This window comes from Coffea arabica, chromosome 7e (genome assembly GCF_036785885.1).
Source record: "Coffea arabica cultivar ET-39 chromosome 7e, Coffea Arabica ET-39 HiFi, whole genome shotgun sequence".
NCBI lineage: Eukaryota > Viridiplantae > Streptophyta > Magnoliopsida > Gentianales > Rubiaceae > Coffea > Coffea arabica.
The window spans coordinates 41,488,413-41,510,472 of NC_092323.1; the positions used below are offsets into that span (position 1 = coordinate 41,488,413).

General features: G+C 39.6%; 1 non-coding gene across 1 annotated transcript; it reads right to left on the bottom strand.

Moving 5' to 3' along the window:
• Positions 1–499: 499 nt before the first annotated feature.
• LOC113702592 (small nucleolar RNA R71) lies at positions 500–606 on the bottom strand. The gene has a single exon (XR_003451228.1). It is a non-coding gene; the product is annotated as a small nucleolar RNA R71 (small nucleolar RNA).
• Between the last annotated feature and the right edge of the window lie 21,454 nt (positions 607–22,060).

Sequence of the window (22,060 nt, forward strand, 5' to 3'; positions counted from 1 at the left end):
TCGCACAGGTGAATTGATATACGACGCTGAGGTTGAGAAGGCAGCGCGTAAGCGAAGGCAAGAGACCAAGAGACGAAAAGAAGGGCATTTATTTATTGCAAACGAGTCAGTAGAAGACGAAGTAAGCATGGCCAACACCCAAACATTAAGGGAGCTGGCTGCCCCGGAACTGACTCACCAGCCCTTATGCATCACATTCCCCACTCTGGATGAGAATACTGCTTTCGAACTGAAGTCAGGGCTGATTCAACTCTTACCTTCTTTCCATGGCCTCTCTGGCGAAGAACCCTACAAGCACGTTAAGGAGTTCGAGGTGGTTTGCTCTAGTATGAAACCTCCTGGGGTCACTGAAGAGCAAATTAGACTGAGAGTCTTTCCGTTCTCTCTCAAGGATGCGGCTAAAGATTGGCTGTACTACCTACCAGCAGGTAGTATTACCACATGGGCGCAGTTGAAAAAGAAGTTTTTGGAAAAATTCTTCCCTGCATCCCGGGCTGCGAGTTTGAGGAAGGAAATCTGTAGCATTAAACAGTATCCCGGGGAATCCTTGTATGACTATTGGGAAAGGTTTAACAGGTTGTGTACTAGATGCCCGCAGCATCAAATTAGTGAACAACTGTTAATCCAATACTTCTATGAAGGACTCCAATCAACTGATAGGAGTATCAAATAAGACCCCAAGGGAAGCGTGGCTGCTCATTGAGTCGATGGCGGAGAATTCTCAACAGTTTGGCTTCCGTGAGACTAACCCTACCCGTAGGGTCAACGAGGTGGAGACATCATCTATTCAGCAACAATTGTCGGAACTAACATCCGTTGTTCGACAATTAGTGGTGGGAAATATGCCCCAGGTAAAGGCCTGTGGAATCTGCACAAATATGGGTCACCATACTGACTCATGCCCTATGTTGCAAGAGGATGGGGCCGAACAAGTGAACATGGCTGGAGGCGTACCCGCGCCTCGTAGGCAGTACGATCCATACTCCAACACGTACAATCCGGGTTGGAGAGATCACCCCAATCTCAGCTATGGTAGTAGGCCACAAAATGCATTCTCCAATCGGCCTCCAGGATTTCAGCAACTTTGGCAACATAAGTCTCAACCCTCGTCCTCAAGCTCAGGGAGTTCTTTGGAAGAAATTGTCAAGAGTTTGGCCACGACTACCACTCAACTCGTCACGACCACCACTCAGCTCCAGCAGGAGACTAGGTCCTTAGTTGCAAGTACTACTCAGTTCCAACAGGACACCAAAGTAGGCATGAAAGACATGGAGACTCGCATGAGCCAAATGGCAACTGCTATAAATCGCCTGGAGTCCCACGCATATGGGAAATTGCCATCACAACCTGAGGCGAATCCCAAAACTGTAAGTGCCATGACATTAAGGAGTGGCAAGGAAGTGGAGGGGCCGAAGGTCACGAACTCAAAGAGTAAAAGTGAAGACGAGATCGAGCAGGAGATAGAGGAAGAAGGACACATTCGTGGAGGTCCTGAGGTAATTCTCACACCATCAATACTCGTTAAAGCTAATTTACCCCCTTTTCCTTGCAGGTTGGCGAAGACGAAGAAGGCAGAGAAGGAGAAAGAGATCCTAGACGTGTTCAAAAAAGTGGAGATCAACATCCCCTTGTTGGAGGCAATTAAGCAGGTACCGAAGTGCGCGAAATTTCTCAAGGATCTATGCACCCATAAAAGGAAGTTGAGAGGGGACGAAAGAGTAGCGGTGGGAGAGAATGTGTCAGCCATGCTCCAGAGGAAGCTCCCTCCCAAGTGTGGAGATCCAGGTATGTTCATGATCCCCTGTAAGATAGGGAATACGCCGATCAGGAAAGCAATGTTAGATTTGGGGGCGTCAATCAATGTGATGCCAAAGACCATTTTTGCTTCTCTAAATCTTGGGCCACTTAAAGAAACAGCTATCATAATCCAACTAGCTGATCGCACAAATGCATATCCAGAGGGGCTAGTTGAGGATGTCTTGGTTCAGGTAAATGAATTGGTCTTTCCTGCAGATTTTTATATCTTGGACATGGGAGATGAAAAATCATTAAACCCGTCACCTATCTTGTTAGGTAGACCATTTCTTAGCACTGCCAGGACTAAGATAGATATGAATGAGGGTACTTTGTCAATGGAATTTGATGGTGAAACTGTGAATTTCAATATTTTTGATGCGATGAAATATCCAGAAGAACCTAACTCGGTCTTTGCTTTGAGCGCTATTGAGCCTTTTGTGCAGGAAACTTTCGAATTAGATGGCAAAGACGCGTTAGAAATGGCTCTAATCAAGCATCTGGAGTTGGGTGTAACTCTTGATGTGGACCTAGGGGGAGATTTGCTCCATGCTGTTGAAGCCTTACACTCACTTCCACCCGTTTCCCCAAGGTATGAGCTTACCTCTCTTTTTGTGCCAGAGGCTCAGACAAAGTTGCTCCCTTCAGTTGTGCAGGCACCGGAGTTAGAATTAAAGCCTCTCCCGAAGCATCTAAAGTACGCATTCCCAGGAGACCGGGAGACACTGCCGGTGATCATCTCTGCACACCTATCTCCAAGTCAAGAGGACAGACTGGTGCGAATCCTTAGGGAGCATAAGGAGGCAATTGGGTGGAGCATAGCCGATATTAAAGGGATTAACCCGTCCTTGTGCATGCACCGGATAAGACTCGAGGATGATGCAAAGCCAGTGAGGCAAGCACAGCGAAGATTGAACCCTCTGATGATGGAAGTTGTGAAAAAGGAGATACTCAAGCTTCTGGAGGAAGGGATCATTTTCGCTATTTCGGATAGTCCGTGGGTGAGTCCTGTCCAAGTGGTCCCGAAGAAGGCGGGGGTGACCGTGGAGGAGAACCAGGAGGGTGATATGGTCCCGGTCAGGAAAGCTACTGGCTGGCGTCAGTGCATCGACTACCGGAGGCTAAACTCCGTGACTAAAAAGGACCACTTCCCCCTCCCTTTTATTGATCAAATGGTAGAACGATTGGCAGGTCGTGTTTACTATTGTTTTTTGGATGGCTTTTCAGGTTACTTTCAGATCGCGATCGCACCAGAAGACCAGGAAAACACCACCTTCACATGCCCATTTGGCACGTTTGCCTACCGCCGAATGCCTTTCGGCCTCTGCAATGCTCCAGCGACCTTTCAACGGTGTATGGTAAGTATTTTCTCTGAGTATGTGGAAAAAATAATCGAGATGTTCATGGATGATTTTAGTGTATACGGGGACAGTTTTGATGAATGTCTTGAGAATTTGGCTTTAATTCTGAAAAGATGTATAGAGACGAATTTGGTGCTTAATTGGGAAAAGTGTCACTTTATGGTAGATCATGGCATTGTTTTAGGGCACGTCGTGTCGGCTAAGGGAATAGAGGTAGATAAAGCTAAAATAGACCTTATTTCTGCTCTACCTTACCCCGTATGTGTACGGGAAGTGCGTTCGTTTTTGGGCCATGCAGGCTTTTACAGGAGATTTATCAAAGACTTTTCAAAGATAGGAGCACCCCTGTTCAAGTTACTGCAGAAGGACGTGCCATTTGATTTCACAAATGAATGCAAGGTGGCTTTTGGTAAACTGAAGGAATCATTGACATCGCCGCCTGTCATTCAACCCCCAGATTGGAGCCTTCCGTTTGAAATTATGTGCGACGCGAGTGACTATGCCGTGGGGGCCGTTTTGGGGCAAAGAATTGGAAGAGCGCCATACGCGATCTATTATGCGTCGAGAGCCTTAAGTGGAGCCCAACTTAATTACTCCACGACGGAGAAAGAATTACTAGCTGTTGTTTTTGCACTAGAAAAATTTAGGTCATATTTATTGGGTGCAAAAGTAATAGTTTTCTCTGATCATGCAGCCTTGAGGTACTTGCTGGCGAAGAAGGATGCTAAACCAAGGCTGATCAGGTGGATTTTGCTCCTGCAGGAGTTCAACATAGAAATCAGGGATTGAGCGGGGCTGAGAATTTGGTGGCTGATTATTTGAGCCGGTTGCTCACAAATCAAGAGGATCTACCGTTAAGAGAATCATTTCCTGAGGAACAATTACTAGCCATTGATTAGTCAATACCTTGGTACGCTGACATTGTCAATTTTTTGGTAACGAATCAATTACCTGCAGGGTGGTCAAAAGCTAAAAGAGATAAGCTAAAGAGTGATGTCAAACATTACCTTTGGGATGACCCCTACCTGTGGAGGCAATGTTCGGACCAAGTGATAAGAAGGTGTGAGTGCAGGTGAGTTTCACTCTATTTTGACTTTTTGTCATTCGTTTGCATGTGGAGGGCATTTTGGTCCTAAGCGGACGGCTCGTAAGGTGTTGAAAAGTGGTTTTTATTGGCCTACTCTCTTTAAGGATGCATACTTGTTCTGCAAATCTTGTGATAAGTGTCAAAGGGTGGGGAATATTTCTCGTAGAGACCAAATGAGTCAAACCCCCATATTATTTGTTGAGATTTTTGATGTCTGGGGTATAGATTTCATGGGTCCCTTCCCCTCATCTTTTGGGTTCCTGTACATTATACTTGCTGTTGACTATGTTTCCAAATGGGTGGAGGCAAAAGCCACCCGGACTAATGATTCTCGAGTGGTTGCAGATTTCATAAGATCTAACATCTTCGTCCGTTTTGGAATGCCGAGAGCCATAGTGAGTGACAGGGGCACCCATTTCTGTAATAAGACGATCACTGCTTTGTTTCGTAAGTATGGTGTGCTCCACAAAGTGTCCACTCCCTACCATCCCCAAACGAATGGTCAGGCCGAAGTATCGAATAGAGAGGTTAAGTCGATCCTGGAGAAGATGGTGAGGCCTGATAGAAAGGATTGGAGTGTGAAATTGGAGGATGTTCTCTGGGCTTACCGCACCGCGTATAAAACGCCAATTGGAATGTCCCCTTACAGGTTAGTCTTTGGGAAGCCGTGCCACTTACCGGTAGAATTTGAACATAAGGCATTCTGGGCGCTCAAGCGGTGTAATATGGACCTTATGAAGGCCGGAGGAAATAGAAAGCTCCAATTACAAGAGTTGGAGGAGCTAAGGAATGAAGCCTATGAGAATGCAGCAATTTATAAGGAGAAAAACAAAGTCTTTCATGACCAACAAGTCTCGAGGAAGTCATTTGTCGTTGGGCAAAAAGTCCTACTTTATCACTCGAGGCTTAAGCTTTTTCCTGGTAAGTTGCGTTCCCGTTGGATTGGTCCATTTGTTGTTACTAATATTTCTCATTATGGTGCAGTGGAAATCCAAAGTCTCAAGACGGAGAAAAAGTTCGTAGTCAATGGTCATCGTTTAAAGCCTTATTATGAAGGGTTTAATAGCGAGCAAGTGGAGGTTCTATTCCTTGATAATCCAAGTGGTGAAGTCTGAACAGTTGAAAGCCATGTCTAGCCAAAGACGTTAAAGAAAGGCGCTGCTTGGGAGGCAACCCAAGGATTACAATATTAGTTGTGATCATTTTTTCCTTACTCTGCGATTTTTCAGTTTTATTTTAATGTTTTGATGGTTTTTGTGGTGTTGGACAGAAGAATAGGGGTTCCAAGGCGCGCCTACGCATTGCCAAAAAAAAAAAAAAAAAATTTCGTTTGAACATTATTTGGATGTTGTGGGCAGAAGAGCATGCCCTCCAAGGCGTGCCCACGCCTTCCAACCCCTCCGATAGCGAAGAAAAAAAAAAGAAAAAAAAGGACCCGGACCCTACCTTTCCCACTTTTTCTTGTACGTTGACCACTTTTGTCTAGTTCCCTGCCAATCTACCTCAGCAACTCTTCTTCTTGTATTTGTGCCGTCCGCCGCCCCCTTCGGAGTTCTGCAGCCCACCTCGCGTCGCACCACCACACCGCGCGCCGCCCCAGGGCCCAGCCTGTGCGCTGCCTCGCGCACCCCTTCTCACCCATCAGCAGATCCGTGCGACGCAGACCAGCCGCCCCCGCGGGTTTTCTTCTCAGGCCGCAGCCCAGCGCCGTGCGTTCCAGCCGCGCGCGGCCTGCCCCTGCCGACCTGTACTTTGCGCGCGCCTCGCCACCCCAGGGCGCAACCTGTACCTGTGCGCCGCCGCTTCACGCAGCCCGCCACCGCCAGATCCGTCGCTCCAGCCGTGCGCGACGCAGCCCAGCACGCCAGCTTCTCCAGGCGCGCAACTCCAGCGCGCGGCCACCCGCGCGCGTCTCACCCGTTGGCCGTGTGCCATCTCCACAGTCTCGTGTAGTTGGGTAACTCTATTTTACTACAACTTTTGCCGCTGAATTTTGAATTTGGGATTAGACGCTCTATGTGACCAGGATCTGGAATTTTATTGCTGAATTGCCACTTGTGTTGAATCGACATAACTGCTTGTTTCTGGGGGACCATTTAATTGTTGTCTGCAAGTGTGAGTCCACGAATCTGCTTGGGATTGATTATATACTTGAGACATCTGTGGGCTCTGGTGAATTTATTATTTGTTACACGTGGCCGGTAGCTCGCTGATTGTTGCCTTTTATTGACTGATATCTTGATTTGAGGGGAATTGGTTCGGTCTTCTTTATTGTTGTCGGCTATTTAACAGCAGTGGAGCATTGGTTGGTGTTTGTTGACCGGTTGTTGTTCGATGGGGACATTGTGTTCCCTCTTTGCTATTGGACTGTTGATTGTTGAATATTATTTGTTACCTGTGGTCCCGTGTCTTCTTTTGGGTAATTGATTGGCTGTCTCCGGGCTGATTTACATTTCATTTCTGGGCATCCGAATGCCTCCAAAGAAGGCGACAACTGCTGGGCCGTCTGGGTCCCAACCTCGCAAGAGGCAAGCCCCGGTTCAACCCACCATTCGGTCTCATCTGGGCCTGAATAAGAGCACTATGTCTCCTGGAGGAGGGGTGGAAACGGTCACTAATCTTACACAGGCACAAGTGGAGCGGTTTAATAACTTGGCACACCGTCCTTTTACTCCTTGTAAGTGCTTTCATGCTCCGACCTTGGACCATTTGCGAATTGCCCGGGAGGTTGAACAATTATTCTCGGCCATAGGTTGGCAAAAACATCTAGTCATTAACTACCCTACATTTGAGGAGCTGTGTTGTGAATTCTTCTCCACATTCGAGTTCAACAGAAATGAATTCATCACTTTGGATGAGCCGGAGGTCATTAATTTCAAATTGGGAGGTACTCAGTTTGGTATGTCCCTTAATGAGTTTAATCTGACTTTGGGGTTTGTTAGTGAGGACACCATAGCCTCCGGGGCATATGTAAACAGTGTGTGTGACTACACCCGACCGTTCTCTACTGACTACATTGGCATTTGGAGGGAGTGGTCCACGGATCGTCAGGTTTACAATCCGAGTCAGTCGAAGGCTTCCCATCTGAAGGATCTGGTCTTGAAGGTTGTCCACAGGTTCTTAGCTCACAATTTCTCGGGGCGAAAGGATACCTCCGGCACGCTTACCAAAGTGGAGTTCTATTTTCTTTGGTGCATGCGCAACAGGGTTCAGGTTAACTTTGGATGTTGGGTAGCCACCCAGATGGAAACGGTAATGCAAAAGCGTAATAAGTCGGTGATACTGGGATCACTCATTACTCACTTGGCCATTCGAGTGGGAGTGCTTGATCTGGACAAGGAGCACAACTACACTCTGGCTCGAGAAATTGAACCCCTGGATTTGCGTAGCTTGGAGCGAATGGGGGTTATTTTCAAAGTGGGCGATGTTTATCAGTTTACGCCTCCTGGTGAGGGCGGGCCGCGGCCTCGGGTGCCTACAACTGCACCCTCCACTAACTCGCCACCCCATCCGGATCAGGCGGGTCCGTCCTCCTCTCATCCTCCTCCTGCTGCGGACCCCCGCTACCCGGATCTCCAAGTTGCTGTCGATGAGCTTAACACCCAACTGTCAAGGATAGATGGCCGTCTTATGGCGCTCCAGGTTTTCGCCCGCATTCAGGCAGAGAATCAAGCGGCTTTCTATGCTCATATTGGCTTCCAGCCGCCGCATCCGCCGCCTCCTTAGGCTCCAGCCGCACCTTTTCAGTAGTCAGGGAAGTTTTCGCTTCCTCTGCCCTTGCGAATTATTTTTCTAGGTTACATTGCGGACAATGTAGGTCTTAGGTGTGGGGGGAGTGGCCATTAGTTCTTTTTCATTAGTTCTTTTTGCTTTGATTACTCAAAAAAAAAAATATATAACATGGGATGAATGAAAAAAAAATGAAAAACATTGTAGTTAGTCGGTTTTTTGGTTATTTCTATGCTTGTTAGTGTTGGGCATGTGCTGTGATGAATAACACAATCAAAGTGAGTGGTTATGTGGTCGTATATGCTAGCTGTGCATTTTGTTTCCCTGGGCAATGTCATTGAATGTTGAGTATGCTGGAATTCACCCGTTTTTGTAACTTTTGGGGAGCTTTTGAGCCTTACTTGAGCGTATTATTCTTGTTTGCTCTATTTTGTTTGATTGAGTGGGTATCGCACATGGTATGAACATTCTAGAACTTGCTATTTTGTACATGTCAAGACCGCATTTTGATGAATTGGATGCATTTGAAATGATAAGGGCATTTAGGATTTAACCCTCTTCAGCTATCTAAAAAAATCAAGCCCTCATTTTATATCCCAATAGTGAACCAATTTGAGCTTTTGTCCTTCGTTTCTGGTTGATATCCGTGTTTGTTAACCCAAGACCTCCTTAAATTTTCTTGTTTATCCCTGTGTTGTCAAGGGATGTCTGAAATCCATCATTTGCACAAAGCAAACGAATTTGGGGTTGAAAGTGCTGATAGATTAGGAGCTATATGATGCTATCCTTGTGTAAAGGAGGGGAAATTGGAAAAAGGCCACTGACCAGAGGACTTTGGCTTACAGGGCGTGCCCACGCCTTACAGGACTGTCTCTTGAAAAAAAAAAAAAAAAATTCCTGAAGAGACCTCATGACCAGAGGACTATGGGCTACAAGGCGTGCCCACGCCTTGCGAGCAGTATTCAATCAAAAACAAAAAAAAGAGAGAAAGAGAAAAACATTTTGGGGCACTTGTACAGGGTGTACAGCAAATGGAAATTGCCTTGTTAGTGAAACTCCTCCGGTAAAGCACTGTGGTTATTGGTGAGTTTCGGACATTCTCTTGACACTTTTCCCCCTATCTACACCTTCTTAACCCGCCTTTCACCCGAAGCCCCATTACAACCCTATTAAAGTCCCTTTGATTTATGTGTTTAGTTCACTTTTAAGTGGTGGAGATGTGATAAATGTGCAAGCCTATGGTAATGACATTCCGTGATGTTGAATTGAGCGTTCCTAGTATTCATATAGATTCTTTGAATTACAACATGTCCGGTGTGTTCTACCTTTGGTGATATTGTCAGGGACCCTAGATGCTTGTGTTAGTATAGACTACTACATGACCTCTGCTCTCTTGGTTGTACTTCTGAGCTCCGAAATGCTTGAGGGCAAGCATTGTCTAGGTGTGGGGGGATTTGATAGAACGGTTATTTGGCGTATTTTGCACTGTTATTTTGTCCTAATTTTGACTATTCACGGTGCTAAGAACTGGAATTTCACTCATATTCGACATTTGTGTGAATTGTAGGTGGTCGTCATAAAAAATGATATCGCGAGGCAAATTTCCAGAAGACCTTTCATTTCAGAGCGTGGCCACGTCTTGGAAGGTGGACGAAACCGAAAGCCGGACTGCGGTCCACGTGAACCGCGAGAAGCATAGGATAAAAACTCCAAAAGGCTAGCTTTTGAATTGGGCCAGACGTCTGAGAGTTCCTGGGGCGGCTATAAAGAAAGGAAAAAGCAAGATTCAAGGCATCACTACTTTTAGCCTTAGTTTTACCTTTTTGCAAGATTGGTCAGACGCTTTTGCTTTTCTTTTGTTTTCTTCTGCGGCGTTGGGTCAGATATTGGAGACTTTCTCCCTTTCTGTAGTTTTTGCTTTTATGCGACTCTGACTCCTGAATTCGCTCCTTCCGCCTTTGACAATTCTCCGTTGGCTTTTGCTTTGTAATTGCGGCTCCAATACAAGACAGAGCCAGGTTTTTCATTGATTGTTTTCTCGATTAATTCATCCTCCCCAATTTCTGGGCAATTGATTCTTGGGAAATTAATTGAATGAATTCAATTAAATCACGCGGGATTGGCATGATGAGGAGCGGCTAATTTTCTCCTCTACCCAAAGGTTGACGCGAAGGCGCGGTCCATAATATCTGTGAGATCTAATCGAATCTTCATTATTTCTTCCATTTTATTGCTATTCGTGCGTTTCCTGAATTAATTGTTCATGGGTATTTTATTAATTGAATATCAACGGCCGGATATTTGATTTAATTTAATAGCCTACTGCCACGTTAATTAAATAGAATCCGTAATTGTTCATTTAGTTAACACCTCGTGGCAACCACCATAATTGGTTTTATGATGGGAAAACGCAGGATCTAATTTAAATAAACCCTCTTAGCGTGTTTATTGGTTAGGGTTGGGTTCTTCTAGCTTTAATGCAATTGGGTAATTAAATTCCTACGGTCGTACCTAGGGTTGTTATCTGGTTAGAGAAGCAGTCAATGGTCGTACCTTGACTGTCAAAAAAGTAAGGAAGAGCTGGTTGTCAGAACTTATTGATGGCTATAACCAACTTAGTGATGAATGGAAGAAATATCTTTGCATCGATGATCATTTAATTGGACCGTACCTGAGCAGTTAATCCTTTGGGTAGAACTTTTATTAATTGCTATTTTCTAGTAAATTGTGCTTTGTGAGTTAGTTTTGAATTTTGTTTTTTTTATTTTATTTTATTTTTGTTTGCCTCCCATTGAAAATCCCCCAATTTTGTTCTACTAATTTGGAAAGAAATAATTTCCTACCCGCTTCCTGTGGAATCGACCCTACTTGCCATTGTATGTAAAATCAATATTTTTATAGACAAATCCGGTATATCGGATCAAACAAACTCTTCGGGAACAGGGTGAATCAAGTAACCCATTGCACACCTAGGGTCCCTGCTCCAGTATTTGGATTTGTTCTATAATTATTTAATTGAGGTGGTAATTAGGACTTTTTAGTAATTATTATTGTACAGGTTCGGCACCTGTCAATTTTTTGGGCACCACTGAGATTTAGCTCACCACGCGATATTTGTTTTTCCTTAACAGATCTTGGAAATCGAGAGACTTGAAGCTTATCTGTTCATTTGTGTAAATTTTATTTCGGATTGACCTTGTATCTTTGTTTTAGGTTGTCACTTGAAGCTGGAAAAGTGCAAACCCTGTGTTTTTGGCTTGTATGAAAGTGTTTAACTTTTATGACTTCATTTCATGGTTTGTAACGTATAAAGGGGGATATGTGTTAAGCTAGCTGGGGTTGTACTTTAAAGGTGGATGTTCAGATGTTGTTGGCCATGTTATCTGTTGACCTTGGTCGATCAATCCTTGGTTTTGATGATTAACAAACCAATATGTAGATTTGGGTTAATGTTTTTATGTGAGTAATTTGTTAGAACAGATTCTTGTGGCATAAAAGAAGAAGCAAAAACAGGGCACTCATGTCGGACGCTATCGGACGTCCGAAAGGATGAAGAACATCAAGAAGGAAACTCTGTCGGACGCTCGTGAGGAAGCATCGGACGTCCGGAAGGATCAGACGCACGCCTCGGACGCACATCGATCGCATCGGACGTCCGAGAAATTTCGCAAAGATTTGATGACTCTCTGTCAACGTTCGGACGCAGGGTTCGGACGTCCGACAGGTGGTTTGGACGTAGGGTTCGGACGTTCGACAGGTGGTTCGGACGTCCGACAGGCCAACGGCTAGTTTTGACAGCATTTAATATTTGACCGTTAGAGAGCCTTTTGAAGCCATTTCTCACCTTCTATAAATACCCCAAAGCACAAGAAGACAAGGGACTTTTGCCAACACAAAATACAAGCTTACAAGTGAGATTTTTGAGTAGAAAGATTCTTTGTTGGTTGTATAAGGGGTTGGGGAAGTTGGGTTGTGAGGTTGCTCAAGTGAAGGTTATTCTCTAGGAGGAGTAAAACCTTGGTGAAGGTGAACCTATCACTTGGAGTGGTAAAACCTTGGTGAAGGTTGCCTCATTTGTATAAAATAGTTCTTATTTGGGTGAGTGATCTTTCAAGTGTAGGTTGTTGAGGGTTAACTAGAATAGTTGTAAAACTCCTTGGCTCAACCAAAGTGTGTTTGGGGTGAGGAAGGAGTGAGCCTTCACTTGTACATCTTGGTTAGCATCGCCATCTATTGAAGAGGCTATTGGATTGATATTTGGTTTGCATTTCTTATCTTTTCTCTTTCATTAAGTTTTCTTTATTGTGCTTAAATTTGATATATCTTTGTGCATCATTGTGAAATTGTTTGTACTCATTGGGTTGCACCGGGCACTTACAATTGGTATCAGAGCTTGGTCTCTTTTGATCAAGCTTAACCGCTTAGAGTAAAGATCATGACAACCATAAAAGTTTCTTTTTTAGAAGGGCAATCTATTGACAGACCACCTATGTTTAATGGTTCTTATTTTAGCATGTGGAAACAAAGAATGATGATTTTCTTACAATCCGTTTATATTGAATTATGGTATGTGGTAGAAGATGGTCCTTATGAAGCCAGAATAATTGACTCTATCACTAATTTGAGTAGATTAAAGACTAGACAAGAATTGAATGAAAAAGACAAGAGATACCTTTCTTTGAATGCCAAGGCCATGTGTATATTGTACAATGCATTAGATGTAAATGAATCTAGTAGGATTAAAGGTTGTAAATCAGCTAAAGATATTTGGGATAAATTGTGTGTATTTCATGAAGGTAACCTAGATATTAAAGAACAAAAGAAATCTTTGCTTGTTTCTCAATATGAATTTTTCAAAATGCATCCTCTTGAAAATGTTGATAAGATGTGTAGTAGATTTTGTGACATTATTCAAGATCTTAAATTGCTTGGAAAAGAATATTCTTTGGGTGAGAAAAATAGAAAGATTTTGAATGCCTTGCCAAAAGAATGGGAAAACAAAATAAATGCTATAGAAGAGGCAAAGGATTTAAATTCTATGTCCATTGAATCTCTTGTGGATACCCTAACCTCTTATGAATTAAAGCTGAAATTCAAAGTGCAAGAGGAAGAAAATGCAAGAATGTATAAGAGAGGCATAGCTTTTAAAGCATCTCAAGTGGGGGATAACCCATCCTTCATGGGTAATGAAATCATGGAAGTGGACAATGATATAACTCCTCACATCAAAAGTTTCAAGAAGATCTTCAACAAGAGATGTTCAAGAGGAGATTGCAAAATTACATGTGATGAATGCAATTCTAAAAGAGAAAAAGAAGAGTTGGCCCAAATGACACTAATGGTCGTTGGAGAAGATGAGGTAAGTTCTTATCACTCTTCTTGTGATGAAGATAATGAAGATGATGATGTGAAAATTCTTATGATTAAAATGCATAAAAGTTTGAGAAAATCTTATGCTAAAAATAAAGATTTGAAAACAAAAATAAATGATTTGTTGGAAGAAAACTCCAAACTTTTTCAAGAAAACAAATGTTTGAGAATGGAAAATGATGATTTAAAAAATCAAAAAAATATTTTGAAAAGGAAGTTGGAAGAGAAAACAAAGTTTTATGAAAAAATGTTGGAGGAACAGAATTTGTTAAAGAAAAGAATTAATGACTTGAACGAATTTCTCCAAAATGAAAAACAAAAGTTTTCTCAAACAAAAGAAAGCAAATCTTTTCAAGGCACAAATAAGTTTGCTATGATAAGAAGTAAGAAAATTAGTTGCATTAAATCCACCTATGTGCAAAATACTTCTATCATGTGTCACTTTTGTTGCAAATTTGGACATATGCAAAATGATTGCTATGTAAAGAAAAATATGAGAAAATGTATGAAATCCATGTGGATTGCTAGATCATGTTGTATTAACTCCCAAGGACCCTATAAAGAAAGGGTACCAAATGAAATTTCTCATATTTAGGTACATCATGAAGATTTGATCCAAGAAGTGCTATATGGTTGTAAGTACAATTGAAAATTTTGATATTCAATATGGTCTTGATTTGAAAAATAAAGGGGGAGTTTGTTTTTGATTGATGCCAAAAGGGGGAGTAGGATTTATTGAAATTTCTTTGTATGTTGGCACTTTCTAAGGGGGAGCTTTATTTGAACTTATTTGATAAAAGAAATCTTCATTTTGTTTGTCATCATCAAAAAGGGGGAGATTGTTGACCTTGGTCGATCAATCCTTGGTTTTGATGATTAACAAACCAATATGTAGATTTGGGTTAATGTTTTTATGTGAGTAATTTGTTAGAACAGATTCTTGTGGCATAAAAGAAGAAGCAAAAACAGGGCACTCATGTCGGACGCTATCGGACGTCCGAAAGGATGAAGAACATCAAGAAGGAAACTCTGTCGGACGCTCGTGAGGAAGCATCGGACGTCCGGAAGGATCAGACGCACGCCTCGGACGCACATCGATCGCATCGGACGTCCGAGAAATTTCGCAAAGATTTGATGACTCTCTGTCAACGTTCGGACGCAGGGTTCGGACGTCCGACAGGTGGTTTGGACGTAGGGTTCGGACGTTCGACAGGTGGTTCGGACGTCCGACAGGCCAACGGCTAGTTTTGACAGCATTTAATATTTGACCGTTAGAGAGCCTTTTGAAGCCATTTCTCACCTTCTATAAATACCCCAAAGCACAAGAAGACAAGGGACTTTTGCCAACACAAAATACAAGCTTACAAGTGAGATTTTTGAGTAGAAAGATTCTTTGTTGGTTGTATAAGGGGTTGGGGAAGTTGGGTTGTGAGGTTGCTCAAGTGAAGGTTATTCTCTAGGAGGAGTAAAACCTTGGTGAAGGTGAACCTATCACTTGGAGTGGTAAAACCTTGGTGAAGGTTGCCTCATTTGTATAAAATAGTTCTTATTTGGGTGAGTGATCTTTCAAGTGTAGGTTGTTGAGGGTTAACTAGAATAGTTGTAAAACTCCTTGGCTCAACCAAAGTGTGTTTGGGGTGAGGAAGGAGTGAGCCTTCACTTGTACATCTTGGTTAGCATCGCCATCTATTGAAGAGGCTATTGGATTGATATTTGGTTTGCATTTCTTATCTTTTCTCTTTCATTAAGTTTTCTTTATTGTGCTTAAATTTGATATATCTTTGTGCATCATTGTGAAATTGTTTGTACTCATTGGGTTGCACCGGGCACTTACATTATCCCTGAAGTTAATGTGTTTTAGTATTCCAGTTTTGAAGGTTTGGGTGCCCGGATGGCGGATCGTGTTTTAGTTTAAGTTATACCTGAATGTTTGATCGGTTTGCTTGCGTGACTCCTGGTGAGAGTTGGGCAGGCGACCCGTCAACCCTCTGGTCCGCCTTAGGGAGAAGTGGGGCCGCCACACTAAACCCTAGTAACCACCCACCATTTGGTGGTTTAGACAAGAGCTCTAACTGTTGTGAACTTTTACCCTATCTTATCTCATTCCTATCCCCCAATTAACCCTTTAACCTATCTTATAATTATTTTTTTACTTTTACTCATGGTAAATTACCGTTTAATTGATTGGGCAAGGATAAAAAAATGATCCCAAAATCGTGGGTTTTACAGATATGTTCATGACGATGGATGTGGCTGATCCGGATTTGACAAAGACAGTGTGGAAGAATCATTTGCTGAAAACCCGGTTTGGGCTGCATATGACAATGAGGTGGTGTGCCTCGCTTTTATGCTATTATTCATGAAGCCTTGTCCAGAAAGCCCTTTAAAGTTAGGATTAGCTGGTTGAACTCCAAAAGCAACAGCGAATTGAACTTGGTCCATTAAATTGGTGTGAGTTGTGGTTTTGCTAAACTTGCAAAACTAATTGTCATAATGGTTGGTTCTGATTTTACAAAATTGAGAATTTTGATACCAATTGTGATATAGGGAAGTTCTTTTTTTTAAAAAAAAAAATTGAAGATAAAGTCGATGATAATAATTGAATTATCCAATTAAGTATGGAATTTTGTGGTTAAATTCTAATTCAGTTTGGAGTCTGGAACAGATGAATTTGAAACTAAAAAGTGAGATATCGAGCTTTCAGTTATCCAAGGAAGCCGACTTGAAATTTACCAATGATTGTTTGATCAATTGTCTACGGGTGTGAAATGTTCAGGAATAGTGAGAGTCAAAAAGAAACTGATTGTTTGAGTTAGTGTTCGGTTTTGCCGAATTTGGAAGGAATGCATGAGCGCTCACCCTACCAACTGCATAGGTTGTTTTCTTACAACTCAATACTCCTCTCTTAGATTTTCCGTTTTTTATTTGAACCAATTCAAATCCACTTTTTCTTTCTTTATTTTTATCCCATTGAAGAAGGGTTCTTCTGGAATTTAATTGCAAAGGAGGGATTTTAACACTGCTACCCATTATTCCAATTCTTGAAGCATCCGAGAAAACCCCTCAAGAAAAAAATATTTTCGGAGTGGATGATGAGACAAAGTTGCAGCTTTGAGGTCTACGGGTAGTATAGCAATAGACTTTTCGGTACTTCTTGTTGGGCTTTACAACGGATTCAGCCGAGGAATGAAAACCTTTTGCAAAAACCTGTTGTTGAATGATTGAGCAACATTATACCTTTAAATATGAACTCCGGATGTAGCCATTATGTCGTTAATTTCATGACAATCTATGTTGAATTTTTGTACAAAAGTTCTTTCGTGTGGCAATATCCTAAATAAAAATAAGGGTAAGTAACCTTTTACCCATTGTGTTAGGTTCTTAATCATATCATTCTTCTCCCTCGTTCCGCCTCTTCCTCACTCTTATGGTTTTAAAATTTATACATAACCTCCTCATAATTTAGGTTAAACTGTCACCATTAATTTTCTATTAAAATTAGCCGTCAATATTAAAAAAGTCAAAATCAAACCAATAAATTAATAAATTCACCATTTCTTAATTTTTTCCAAGTACAAAAGAGAAGAAAGAAAATTAAAGAAAAAGACAAATAAGAATTAGAAAATACAAAATCTTTAATAATTGCAAATATTTTAAACCAAATCTTTAATGATTGCAAATCTTTGATGGTATTTTCTATTTCTTATTTATATATTTTTATTTCCCTTTATTTTTTTTGTATTTGGAAAAATTAAGATTTAGTATGCCAACGTACAAAATTATTTCTAAATCATCTCTTCTTTTCCCAAAGGGAAAAAACAAAAAACAAATAGGGGAAAAAAAGAAAAAAGTTAGTGAAAAGCTATATTTGTCAATCCATTAGTTTTGGATTTGACTTTTTGATATTAATTGTTAGTTTAACCAGAAAACTAACAGTTATGTTTTAACAAAAACTACAGAGGTTTTATGTGGTAAAACAACAAACTATATAAGGGGTAAAGGATAATTTACCCTTAAAATAATTACTTTCAATTGGTTCAATAATTTACTATACGAAACAGTGGTAGAGCCAGATTCAGTTGAAGGGGATATGCAATTGCACCCACCCAATTTTTTAGAAACTATAAAATAGCCCATAAATTTTTTTTTAAAAAAATTATAGTATTGCCCCATTTTTGCTGTTCTGAATTTTGGTAGCATTCCCTTTAACCTCATAATTGTCCCCCAAAATTGTTCAAATCTTCAATAATTGTCTTCTCCATTTCCACAATGGTAAATCTTGAATTATAATATATTACATGATACTATTTTTCTCTTTTTATTAAATGTATTTTTTTGTAAGCAAATGCTATTTATTTAATATTTAGCTTTTCTTACATGTATATTTCATACAAATTACAAGCCAACCAAATATTGATTTTACAGTTCGATTGTGTGTAAATTATTTGCCAATTGTACATCTTAATTATAATACATATCTTGTATTCTTATGCATAATTTTATACCATTGGATGAGTTGAAAAATAATGAATCCCAAGTTGCATGTTTGCTATAATAAATATTTAGTCATTTCAAAAATCTACAAACCAACACGTTATAAGTCTAAATTAATATTATTACACCCCATGAATAAAAAGGTTTGGCTACGCCACTGCTACAAAGTTGGAAATCACAAGTTATATTATCTCTATTAGTATATAGAAATATGTAAATAAATACTATTTTGGTGAAACTTGGAAATCATTAGAATTGTGAATAACACAAATTAGAAAATAAACACATCCAATCTTTCAAGTATTACGATTAAAATAGTTCAAGGATACATTTGAAAAAGGGTTAGGCTATTAGAAGAGATTGTGAGGTTGTTTTGTGATTCTATTTGATAAGTTTAGGTACAGGAAAACTAGAGACTTGACAGTGTTGGATGCATATAGTGTTTGTTACAAGGCTAGTAAAATTCTCAGGCCCTTTTCGATAGTAAATTGGGCGTCGTCATTGTAAATCACTCTTTCGCACGATTCGTACCTATGGTTTTTCACAAGTTCCAGGTTTTGGAGACTTGTAGATTTCGTTTTTTTTCCTTGTTTTTTATGGAAAACTTGTTGAACTTTTATTAATAAGTTCGTCAATAATCTTTTGTTAGGACTGGTCCCATTTTCAAGAAATTAATCAACTAGAATAATAGGACTCTTGACAATTCAATAAAAACAATAACAAACAAATAAATCAAACAAAGAAACACCAAAATTTATATAATTTAATCAAATGACTTGCATTCACGGGCAAAAGGGTGACAAATTTATTATAACAAAAGGGATACAAAACCCTAGAAAAGAGTTTCTACACCTAAAAGCACCCAATATCAAAAGCACAAGAAGAGAATTCAAAATCACACAAAAGGTTTAACAGTCTAAAGGCTCAAATAACTCACTAACTGGCTCTCTTAATTTGGCGTTTAACTTAAAAACCTCTCTTAAATTAGGCATCACAGCTGCCACCATTTGTACCCTTGAGCCAGATCATGCACTGGGGAGCTTGCCTAGTTGTCTTCTGCTTCAACCAATGGTTCAAACATAGAAGCAACTGATATTATGACAATGGATGTGCCTGATCCGGAGTTTGACAGAGACACAGAGGAAGAATCATTTGCCGGCTTTCATGACAATGAGGATGGCATGCCTGGCTTTCATGCTATTATTCATGAAGCCTTGTCCAGAAAGCCCTTCAAAGTTTGGATTAGCTGGTTGAACTCCATAAGCAACAGCGACTTTGGTCCATTAAATTGGGTGGGTTGGGGTTTTGCTAAAAAAATTTTCTTTTAGGCCTCTTGGTGATGAAATGGGTGTTTGCTTCCAGAGGAAACTTTCAATATTGTCTTTCATAAAATGGCAGTGAATCACGTACTATGCACGAGTCTTCGTGATCACAATTTTAATGCAATTATTTATTTTAATGGAAAAATGAATTTCCTTAATTCAACGGAGACGGTCTTTGCAAATTGCAAAATTTATACAAGTTTTAATGCAAATTCTACCGTTTCTTTTGGATATCATACTGATACTGATGATTATAATTCAATAAACTCTTATCACATCATTCAATAATTTAAATTATTAAAACTATCTAAAGGTTGATATCTGTCTTTATACATTCAACGGTAAATTGATACGTGATATCCAAAAGTTACAGTAGAACTCTCCGAAGAAAGTAAGGTTATTAGAAAGGATCACGAGTTTGTTTTGTGATTCCATTTGATAAGTTTAGGTACAGGACCACTAGAGACTTAACTATGTAGAATGCCCATGATTATTTTGTCACAAAACTAGTAAAATTTTCAGGCCCTTTTCGGTAGAATATTGGTCTTAGTAACTGTAAATTACGTCTTTCGCACGATTCGTACCAATGGATTTTCACAAGTTACAGGATTTGGAGACATTTCGATGTCATTTTTCTTTTTCTTTTTTTTCAAGGAAATCTTGTTGAACTTGTTTTAACAAGTATGTGAACAATCTTTTACTCGGTAACACCAGAGTCCAGAATCTACCACCTTCTGCATGGCATCTAACTGAATAAAACCAAACAAAAAACAGAACTGCTGACTGCTAACTATTCTTTTAGTCTATCATAGAACACCAACTAAAGAAAGATATATGGATAAAAAAAAACCAAAACAAAGTTCCTATTCTCTCTACTTGAAAAATAAATCAAAAGATTTCTTGGTTTTCATGTAATCTCCTCAAACAAGAATAAATTTTTGGTGTTTTCTTATAATGTGTGTTCCAGTAATTCTTAATCTCGTTGTCTGTCCTCTTTGGCAGGGATGGAAATAGGGTGCAGGCAAGGGCAGTTAGGCCACCAAAAACTTTCCGAATAGTTATTTAAAGGATGAGGCTTTCTACCAAAAATTGGTTAATTTTATTTTGCACCTCTCCATAAAAGTAGTATGATATAGCAAAATAAGGAAATTAAACAGAAGGAAACAAAAGATAAACCAAAGCAAATTTAACTTCTACTACAATTTGTATATATTGAGTTGACTTCAATTAACACTCGTATGTTAGTCAAAAACAATTACCGAATGCCAGGAGTTCTTCTAAAATTCGTACTTTTGACAATTAACCCTCCTCAGATAGCATTCTTGTCTTTTCAAGCATCCATTTTTTCATAAACTCCATTATTACAAGGCAAGTTTTTGTTTTTTCCTACAAACTCCATTGTTGCAAGGCAAGTTTTTTTCCTTGAAAATTTCTCCCATCATAATTTACCGTCCATATTAAAAGTTGAATGTGTATTTTCTGCCATGCAAATTATGAAGAGTCGACAGGCCATAAGATGAATGATGATTTTCTTGATGACATACATTGAGAAAGAACTAGTTCTATTTATTCATTTATTTATTTTTACACCTAATCAAATAAATGAGTGTTGAGTCAATTTTGCATGCCTAGCATTAATAGGAAATAGAATGATATTTTGTATTTTACTCCAAATTTGGCTTTCTGAGACACAATTGCCACAATTAGTACCCCTGAACCAGATCATGCACTAGGGAGCTTGACAAAGACAGAGTGGAAGAGTCATTTGCTGAAAACCAGGTTTGGGCTGCATATGACAATAGGGATGGTATGCCGTGTTTTTATGCTTTCATTCATGAAGTCCTCTCTAGGAAGTCCCTTTAAAGTTAGGATTAGCTGGTTGAACACCAAAAGCAACAGCGAATTTGGTCCATTAAATTGGTGTGGGTTGTGGATTTGCTAAAACTTGCTAAACCAATTGCCATAATATATAGTTGGTTGTGATTTTAAAAAAATTGAGAATTTTGATACCAATTGTGATATAGGGAAGTTTAAAAAAAAAAAAATTGAAGATAAAGTCTATCATAAAAATTGAATTGTTGAATCAAGGATGGAATTTGTAAGGAGGCTAAAATATTAAAGATAAAGTCAGCCATAGAAATTGAACAAAGATTTCGCAGATGTTATAGAGATTTTAATAAAGTTGATTGTTAGTGAATCACGCACTACGCACGACTCTTCATGATCACAAGTTCTATGCAATTTTTCTTTTTTTTTGGAAAACTGAATTTCCTTAATTCAATATTGGAGACATATCTACGCAAATTGCAGAATTTATACAAGTTTTACTGCAAATTATACAACTATTCAAAACATGGATGGTTTCGACTTAATCTCAAATAATTAATTTTTTATACACTGTCAGTGTATACACCATCACCATTGAATACATACAACTCATCTAAATTTAAATTTTACGCATATGTCATGTATTCAACTGTGATAGTATATACACTGTTAGTGTATATAAGAGATACTCATAAAATTTTGTCAAATTCTAATTTAGTTTGGAGTTTTGACCGGATGAATTTGTAGATAAAAAGTGAGATAGAGAGTTTTTAGTTATCCAAGGAAACCGATTTGAAATTCATAAAGGGATAATTCAAAGACCTCCTCTGATAAAAAGTCAAAATCAAACTAATAAATTGACAAATTCACTATTTCATTACTTAATTTTTCTTGAAAAGAGAAGAAGTGAAAATTAAAAAAAAAAGATAAATGAGAAATACAAAATGTAAAGTCTTTAATAACTACAAATATCATTATAGGATTTTAAACCAAATCTTTAATGATACCCTCTATTTCTTGTTTATCTATTTTTATTTTCCTTTCCTTTTTTTGTACTTGGTAAAGATTAAGATTTA